Source organism: Peromyscus maniculatus, chromosome 9 (assembly GCF_049852395.1).
Source record: "Peromyscus maniculatus bairdii isolate BWxNUB_F1_BW_parent chromosome 9, HU_Pman_BW_mat_3.1, whole genome shotgun sequence".
Taxonomy (NCBI): domain Eukaryota; kingdom Metazoa; phylum Chordata; class Mammalia; order Rodentia; family Cricetidae; genus Peromyscus; species Peromyscus maniculatus.
Genome location: NC_134860.1, coordinates 89667096 through 89676311, shown reverse-complemented (window position 1 = coordinate 89676311; position 9216 = coordinate 89667096). Strand labels below are relative to the sequence as shown.

The 9216-nt window shown below is 35.1% G+C and overlaps 1 pseudogene; it reads left to right on the top strand.

Moving 5' to 3' along the window:
• Window positions 1-7598: 7598 nt before the first annotated feature.
• Window positions 7599-8338, top strand: LOC102907499 (protein MEMO1-like; annotated as a pseudogene).
• Window positions 8339-9216: the final 878 nt, after the last annotated feature.

Genomic DNA, 9216 nt, shown 5'->3' with positions numbered 1-9216 from the left:
AACTGAAAAACAATTGACATCTATCATGGATACAATTGTGCCTCAAATCAAAAATAAATAAAAATCTGGATAAAACATTTTTTATTCATTATACTATTTTAGTATTTTGAGTGTATGTATAGGTGTTCCACAAGCATTGTCCATGGATGCAAAAATAAGGCACCATTTCTCTTGGACATGGAGTTACATAGAGAATTAAACTTAGATCCCCAAGAAGAAAAGCCAGTGCTGTTAACCACTTAGCCACTTCTCCAGACCCAAGGGAAACTTTCAACATCAAAGTCTTCAATGAAATCTCCAATAACATTAGCACACACAAACACACACATTTATGAAACTAAATTATGAGAGAATAATTTAACAGAATTGGTAGTTTTTATATTATTTAATCTTCTATAGTAAAAACTGCTACATATTTTAAAAGGTTACATATATAAATGTTTCCAAATATAACTGAAATGATTAAAAGTGTAACATATTCTAATTTAATACATTTCACAGTGTTTTCATTTTCAGAAAAAAAAGAGAAGGAAAGGCAGGAGTAGAATTGAGGAGGGAAGGGAGAGTAGAGAAGGAAAGATAAGAAAAAAGGAGGAAGAAGAGAAAAAGAAAAGCTCTGGTTGTCTCAGCATAGCTGAAAAAGTGTGCTGAAGTTTATAAATAATACACAAAGAATGAAAATTTTACTGAAAAACAGTAAATAAAAAACAACATGGAAAAATAAATGAAATCTGGACCATATTAAAAGAGGTAGTGTTGGAGAAATTGGTAAAACCTGAAAGGAGTCTAATTCATTCCGTAGACTTATCTCAATGCTATTTAAAGGTCTGATAATGGGTATAGTATGATAGCCTTAGAGGAAATTGAGAAAATAGTAAGTAATAACTCACTACATAATTTTTGCAATTATTATTAAAGTATAAGATTAAATAAGTTATGAGAATTTTATTAGTAAAGCTAATGAAAACAGGGAAATAATGAAAGTAGGTAGAAAAAAATGGAAAATGGGACAAAAGACTTACTGTATTTGGGGAATACTGGGTAAACTGCAATATTACCTAAAAAATAATTTATGAAAGATGTTGAATGCTATATAACAATGTAGGAATTCTGCCTTGATCCCAATGGCATAATTTATGCTATAATCAGTTGGAGTTGTCCAGTTTCTGCATTTATCCAAATTAACCAACCTTGTCAGGATACATTACCCGTTCCTTGAGAAAGAGGTTTAATGGTTTTGTTTTGTTTGAAAATGCACAAAAGAATTAGGAAAACTTCAGTCCTTCTTCAGAGCATTGTACTAAAAGTGTAAAGGACTGAAGGATGGAGATGATAGATATCACAGTTGCATGCCTGATAAAGAGCAAAATTAAAAGCTGAAAGCATTTCTCATTAAGTACTGGTGGCTCCAAAAAAAGTGATTTGACTCGAGCATTGAATTACAACATAGAAGTAAGCCAGAAGAAATTCCATACATATTTCTCTACAAAATGAGGTCATTTAGTGGAACAGAACAATGTGGTGGTATATTATATACCCTAATAAACTTGCCTGAGGATGCTGACATATTGTGTACACTAATAAACTTGACTGAAGATCAGAGGACCGAGCCAGCCACTAGTTTTTATCTCTACAAAACCCTCAGACTAAAGAGAGTGAGTACCTGTTTCCTCTTGCCTTGTATACCGTTCTCTGTCCAGACATCACTTCCTGGGATTAAAGGCATGTGTGCTTCCCAGTACTGGGACTAAAGGTGTGTGCCACCACTACCTGGCTCTGTTTCTAGTGTGGCCTTGAACTCACAGATATCTAGACAGATCTCTGCCTCCTGGATGATAGCATTAAGGATGGGTGCCACCACTGTCTGACCTCTATGTCTAATCTAATGGCTGGCTCTGTCCTCTGATCCTCAGGCAAGTTTATTAGGGTACACAATGTATCACCATAGAACAGAATCTGTAATCAGAATCTGTGTCTCATGACAACAATAACAACATGCAAACAATTAGTGAGTTTACTGCTTCCATGTCTCAGCATACACACACACACAGAGTCACATGAAATTTTAATAAACAGGTAGTCTCCTTCATAGACTGTTCTGTTTGTTAGTCTCCAGCAGTTAGAAGTATTTTTCATTCTAAGCAACTTTTAAGAAATTATAAAATGTATTTAATAATTAAATATGGTTATTACTATGTGCTAGATATAGATTTAAGATCTGAGTGGTAAGTGACAGTAAATACTTTTAATAGCATACAACTTATATTTGTGTTATGATTTTATGATTATGAAAATGATTATGAATATGATTATGAAAAACTAAAGTTGACCATTAACTTCTCATATTTTTGGTTGTGAGCCTACCCTTTAATGGCTGAGCCACCTGTCCAGCCTGACCATTAACTTTTTAAGTACAGGTACTGAAGAGGAAAAGAGAATACAGTAAGAAACTTGGACTATAATTTTTAAATATCACAAGATTTTGGCAAAAGAAAGTCCTCATTCTTGAAGGTTTTGTATATGTATAATATATAAAGGAACAAAAGAGCATATGATTACACACACATACACACACTCATACACACACACACACACACACACACACAAACACACACACTGTGGGGGGTACAGGAGAAAGAGAGAGAGAGAGAGAGAGAGAGAGAGAGAGAGAGAGAGAGAGAGAGAGAGAGAGAGAGAGAGAGAGAGGAGAGAGAGGACAAAGACAGATACAGATGCAAGATAGAGAGACACAAACAGGGAGAAAAATAATTGACTATTAATTTACTAAGCATCATTTTAATGTGCTTAAAAATCATCACATATTTAAAATTTTGAGAAACACTGTGCACAATTACTAGAAAGAGTCCTTCATTCCAACTTCATCAAATTCAGGGCAAACACTCTGTTTGGATTTGGAAAAACAGTCAGGAATTGGACAGTAAGAGTGACATTTCATTGAAACTCAGACAATTAAAAATTAGTTAGTTGGAGGACTGCAACTTACTGTTGTGTATGACACTGATGAAAATGAAATGGTATGTATATAAAACTTTACAAACAATTAAGTGCAGTAGTAACTAGGGTGTGTTTGGTTCAAAGATTGTGGAGACATTACAACGTTCAAAACATTTACAAAAGGAAAAATACATACTCCCTAACATTTCAGTCAGGGCTTTGGCTGTACTTGAGACAACACAAAGATTTCATGTCTAATATGCAAAGCACAAGAGCCAAGGAAGCTAAACTTTCAAAATATGCTTCAGAGCATCATCATTATCCAGTGAAAATACCCAAAGAGAATCCCCTTAGTTCTGTTTATGTTCAAAGGAAGCCTTTGATACTCTAGTGTGTTCATATGTATCTTCACTGATTGATGTCACTGTTCAGAGTAGCCTGCAGGGAAACTTCATTGGATATTATCATGCTTTGTTTGATTTCCTCTTATTAATTGTCCATTTCAGTAGAATGTCAAAATGTTTCTTTAAAAAATGTTGTTTCTTGAAAGTAAAGGGCTTATAAATAATCATTAATTCCAATTTGTTGAAAATTTGCATCTGTCTTTTATTTCAAGTATTTCAATTTTATTTTCATTTCTGATTAGGATTTTATTAATATCTTATTGAGTCACAAACCTCAAGTATGATGATACACCCAGACTTATGGCTTTAATTTAGATCTGATATATTTTGATAACTTCCAGGTTAAAATTTCACAGCAAAATCCTTATGGTGAGCACTGACTCTGATAATATTTTAAAATGTTCTGTCACTGTTATATATAAAGCATTGTTCTAATTTTGTGTCATTTTTAGTGTAGATGTAGATAAATGTTATAGCACCCAACTGTTTCAGTTCTTTAAATTTTTCTCTTATTATTATGCTTTCTGTCCTCAGCTTCCAATACCTAGTGTCACCAGAAACATTGTATTATCAAAATTCTTATACACACATCATAATACCAATAGCATATGTTACTTCCTCTGAATATATTTATCCTCATAGATTTAGTATTCATGTACTCCAAAATTAGTGATTCTTCCTCAGCACCTGGACCACTAAGATGTTTTTATCTCTTCTTTAATATCTTTTTTTTTTTTTTTTTTTTTTTTTTTTTTTTGGTTTTTCGAGACAGGGTTCCTCTGTGTAGCTTTGCGCCTCTCCTGGGACTCACTTGGTAGTCCAGGCTGGCCTCGAACTCACAGAGATCCACCTGGCTCTGCCTCCCGAGTGCTGGGATTAAAGGCGTGCGCCACCACCGCCCGGCCTTAATATCTTAATATTGAGATCCCTCTTTTTTTTTTTTTTTTTTTTTTTGGTTTTTTTGAGACAGGGTTTCTCTGTGTAGTTTTGCGCCTTTCCTGGGACTCACTTGGTAGCCCAGGCTGGCCTCGAACTCACAGAGATCCGCCTGCCTCTGCCTAAGATCCCTCTTTTTATTCTACAGTTCTTTTTCTGTTATTACACTGACACTCGCCAGTTAGCTAACTTTTGACCCCATCTGCCAATGTTGAACTGTTGGTAGAACTCACAGGGATGTAGTGATATAGTTCACATCCTGTGCACTACACTTCATTTCTTCAACAGAACATGTGTGAGGACACTGTGACTCTGGGTTTAGTAGTTAATTGTATTTTATAATTCCTAATTCATTTGATGCATGTTTTAATAGCTTCCTTTTTCATGAATTGCCCAATATTATTTCAGTGGATTTGTATATGCACATGTGAAACTTAGGTCCTTATAACCATGAAAATTGAAGCATTTTAAGTAAATACGAAAATTTTCAGTACTGTACCTAGTTGCTGATATCTTCATTAATAAGCAGTATGTTCCCACTTAATTTTGTACAAAATAATTCTTTCATTTATACACAAAATACCATCTTCTCCCCTGGGCTCAGTAATCGGCTATACTTTCCTATCTCTGCACTCAATCATTGCCTGTAGTGTAAATATTTAAAAGGGTTTCTCCCACCTCAAAAATTTAACCGTGTAGCTTCTCTCTATTAGTTACTATTCTATGTTTTTTTTTTAATTTCAGTAACATCAAAAATGTGTCCTCATTTGTTATCTCTATTATAATTAAAACCACAATGCTGGAATATATTATTAAACAACTTCTGCAAACTACATCAATAGATATATATTCACTATTAAATGCTCTGTACATCAGCATCAATTTTTATTATGAGGATTTGGCCCCACTGATCCCTTTATCCTCTTTGCAATGCCTAAGATACGTTGTTTTTTGGCTTTGAAGACACTAAAAACTGTTTCCTTATATAGTTAGTATCTCAATCTTTCTTAGTACTTATTTTGTGCCCTGTTCTATTTAATTTAAGATAACCCTAGGGCTCAGACCCTGCTTTCCTTCTTCTCAAGGACTCAATATTTTTTTCCTCTGGCTTTATCTGTTTTAATTTTTATATATTTTAATTTGTAGCTCATAAGGCTTTCTTAAATCCTGGTTGCATTTATATCATGACAGCTTCTATTCATCACCAGCTGAATGTCAGATACATCAAATTCTACAAACCAAAAGTTGAATTCATCATCTATACCAAATTCTTCTCTTCCTTCAGCCTTTCCTATTTCAATGACATTACCCCAAAAATCTAGTAGAGGAAGTTTCATGAGCTTACTTTTGTTACATCCTTTTTCTAGGGCCAGTTTATCAAATCTCCTGTGAGTTTAATCTCCAGAAGATGTTTAGAATTTGAATTATAATATCCCCTCTATCTCTAGAGTACCCATAATCCATATCCTAGGTTATTGCAATAATTTCCCATTGAGGCTCTGATTTCAACCTTTAATATCCCAAACTGTAATTGCAAAGCAGGCAGTGAAGTTAACTGAAGATTTTATTTAGTCTGGGCTTGATGAAATATGCTTTTAGTAGAGGGAAGAAGGATGACAGTGAGTCGAAGGCAAGTCTGGACTCCATGAGACTGCTTTAGGACACAAAATCAAAATCATAATTCACCTCATAAAAATATATAGCTCAAAAAAACCTTCGACCTACAATTTGTCCTGTCTGTAGAGTGTTCTGGAACCAGAGCCTAGCAGAATTGTCATCAAAGAGACCAGAAAGACTTCAACTAGCAACTGTTGGGATCAAATGCATTGGCCCACATCAAAATGTACAGATTTCTGAAATTCTGGTGGAGGAGGGGAAGGGAGGGTCAAAAAAAAATAACCAGAAGGGTCAGGGGGACCACAGGAACACTACCTGCAGAATCAACTGACAGGGATTCAAAGGTGCTTGCAGATCAGGAAGCATAGGGATCTAACCTAAGTTCTCTGCATATATGTTATGGTTGGGTGGCTTGTTGTTCTTGTTGGATTCTTAACAGTGGGAGCAGAGTCAGTCTCTAAGTCTTTGACCTGTTTGTGGAATCATTTTTCTCCTATTGGGTGGCCTTGACTGGCCTCAATGTTATGTTATTATACCTGATATTGCAGCTTATTATGCCATATTTGGTTCATGTCCCTGTGAGGCCTGCTTTTTTCAGAGGGGATCTGTGGAAGGGCAGTGGCTTTTGAGGAGGAGGAAAGTGGTAGACTGGGGGAGGGAAGAGGGAGAAATTGCAGTTGGGTTATAATATATGAGAGAATAAAAAGAAACAAAGATTAAGATGGGAAAAGAGACTAGTCAAAGAAGTTATTGGACCAAATGAATGAAGCCTGAAGCCAGGAGAAGTTGTCCTCTGCAGACATATATATATATATATATATATATCCAATAAAAGTTTTACTTCCAATATCTTTAAACACACACACACACACACACACACACACACACACACACACACACACACACACACACAGCTAAACCTAAGAAGGTCTTTTTGTTAATTGCAAAGGGCAAAATGCAACTATATCCATGAGGACTATATTCTATTTATACAAGTCATATATTTTCCTAGACTTGTTTTTAGTAACTATAATCCTCTTTACACTATTCTAAATATCTAGTCTTCTTTCTAGACCCTAATATTACCAGTGCATTCTAAAATGAAGCCACACTACAGAGTATTCCTTCTGTTTCAAATGCATATCCCATGGCTCACAATTCATCATGGCAACATTCAGAATTTGCAAAACTTCCCTTGAGCACGCTGCTTAAAATTGCACTGTAGACAATACATGACCTTCTCAGGACCTCAGCCACTCAAACACAGTCTACTGATAGCTCTGATCATTTAATAACTTAATTATATTTATATGATAATTTTCTTGTGATTTGTAACTTTTTCAATGTTCTTCAGCAAAATAGAAAGGATATTCTGTTTACTAATATATCACATGTGCACAGAAAAATTTCAATTAAATAATCAGCTTTTTGGCTAAAGTAAATAATGAAATATTACTAATGAAAAATATCAAGAGCAAGACACGGAGGAAGCAGGAAAGCAGGATGAACAGTACATAGATGAGTTCCTGCCTCCAGGTTCCTACCCTGCTTGAATTCCTGTCTTGGCTTCTCTCAGTGGACCCAAGTCATAATTTAGGATATAACCTTAGCTGAATCCCCAGCTAGAAGTTTGGCTTTCACAAGTACAGTCTACTAAAAGACCTGCAAGAGCATACACCCTTGCAGGACACATGTACTATAGCTCTTGTGCTGCCCATGCTTACAAATAAGTGGATCCATCTATTACCTGGAGAATTTTCATCCTTGAGCCTTCCCATCATGTGCCCCTGTCTCAACATGAACTCTCCAGTGTGGATATGCATAGGACTCATCTGTATGACCTTCATATTGACCAAAAGATTTATGGAGAGCTATGGAAGACAGGAATGTTTGAACACATTTCTCTGCAGACAGATGAAGATGAACACAGTATTCAAATGCATTTGCCTTATACAGCTAAAGCCATGGAAAGCCATAAAGATGAGTTTACCATTATTCCTATACTGGTTGGAACTCTAAGTGAGTCAAAAGAACAGGAATTCAGAAAACTCTTCAGTAAGTATCTAGCAGATCCTAGTAATCTCTTTGTGTTCTCTTCTGGTTTTTGCCACTGGGGTCAAAGGATCCATTATTGTCACTAGGATGAATCTCAGGGGGGGAGATTTATAGATCCGTTGAACATCTAGATAAAATGAGTATTGTTAGAACAATTAGATCCTGTATCTTTTAGCAATTATTTGAAGAAATATCATAATACTATATGTGGAAAACATCCCATCAGGATGTTATTAAACACTATCCCAGAGCTCCAGAAGAATGGAATGAATATGAGCTTTTTCTTTTAGAAATATGCCTAGTCGAGCCAGTATAGAAGCTGGCAAGACAGTTCAGTGAATTATGTAGCTGGAGCACTCATGGTCCACTGAAGCTCTGGCCCTCCGGGATGCCACCTGCACAGACTCATACTCTGTCCAGGGCCCAGCCTGGCCTTTACCAAGATGTTGGTTCTGATGTGCAGGGATTCTGAAACCTCAGAATAATAGAAATCTCTTCTCTTCTTTTCTAGAAGGTGTAGTCCTCCTTAATTTCAACTCATTTAAAAGATGCTTTATAGTTTGGGGCAGTGGAAGGAAGGCTAGAATCAAAATATTTTGATTAAAAAAAGATGACAATGTAAAGGCTCAATTGGCACACAGTTTTTGAAAATGACTTGTAAAGCATTTAGCATATTGAAAATTTGCACTCTTTGCATTTTCATGCACATATATTATGCTTTCAGAATAGTTTTGCAGATCATACAAAAAAAAGCATGGAAACTTTTTAATACAAGAAATGGCATTTATAAATGATCTGTATTAGAATATAAGAAATTTCTAGTTATAGACAATTACTACCCGTGTGGTATAACAGATACCATCTATTTTAGTTTCTGATAAAGAGCTACACAACTTAAAAAAAGGAAAGATATCAAACTCCTTAGTGCTTTTCAAAATTATGGGTAATATTGTTAACATATATTTAATAATATATTTATTCTTTGAGTACTTTGTACAGTGTTTTGATCATACTAATTCTCTCCCTTAATTCTTTATATATCCTTGCCCACCTCCCTAGTTACCCAACTTTATGTTCTTTCATACTCTTAGAGAGAAAGAAATGGAGAAAGAAAGAAAAAAGAAGAAAGAAAGAAAGAAAGAAAGAAAGAGAGAGAGAGAGAGAAAGAAAGGAAGAAAGAAAAGAAAGAAAGAAAGAAAGAAAGAAAGAAAGAAAGAAAGAAAGAAAGAAAGAAAGGAAGGAAGGAAGG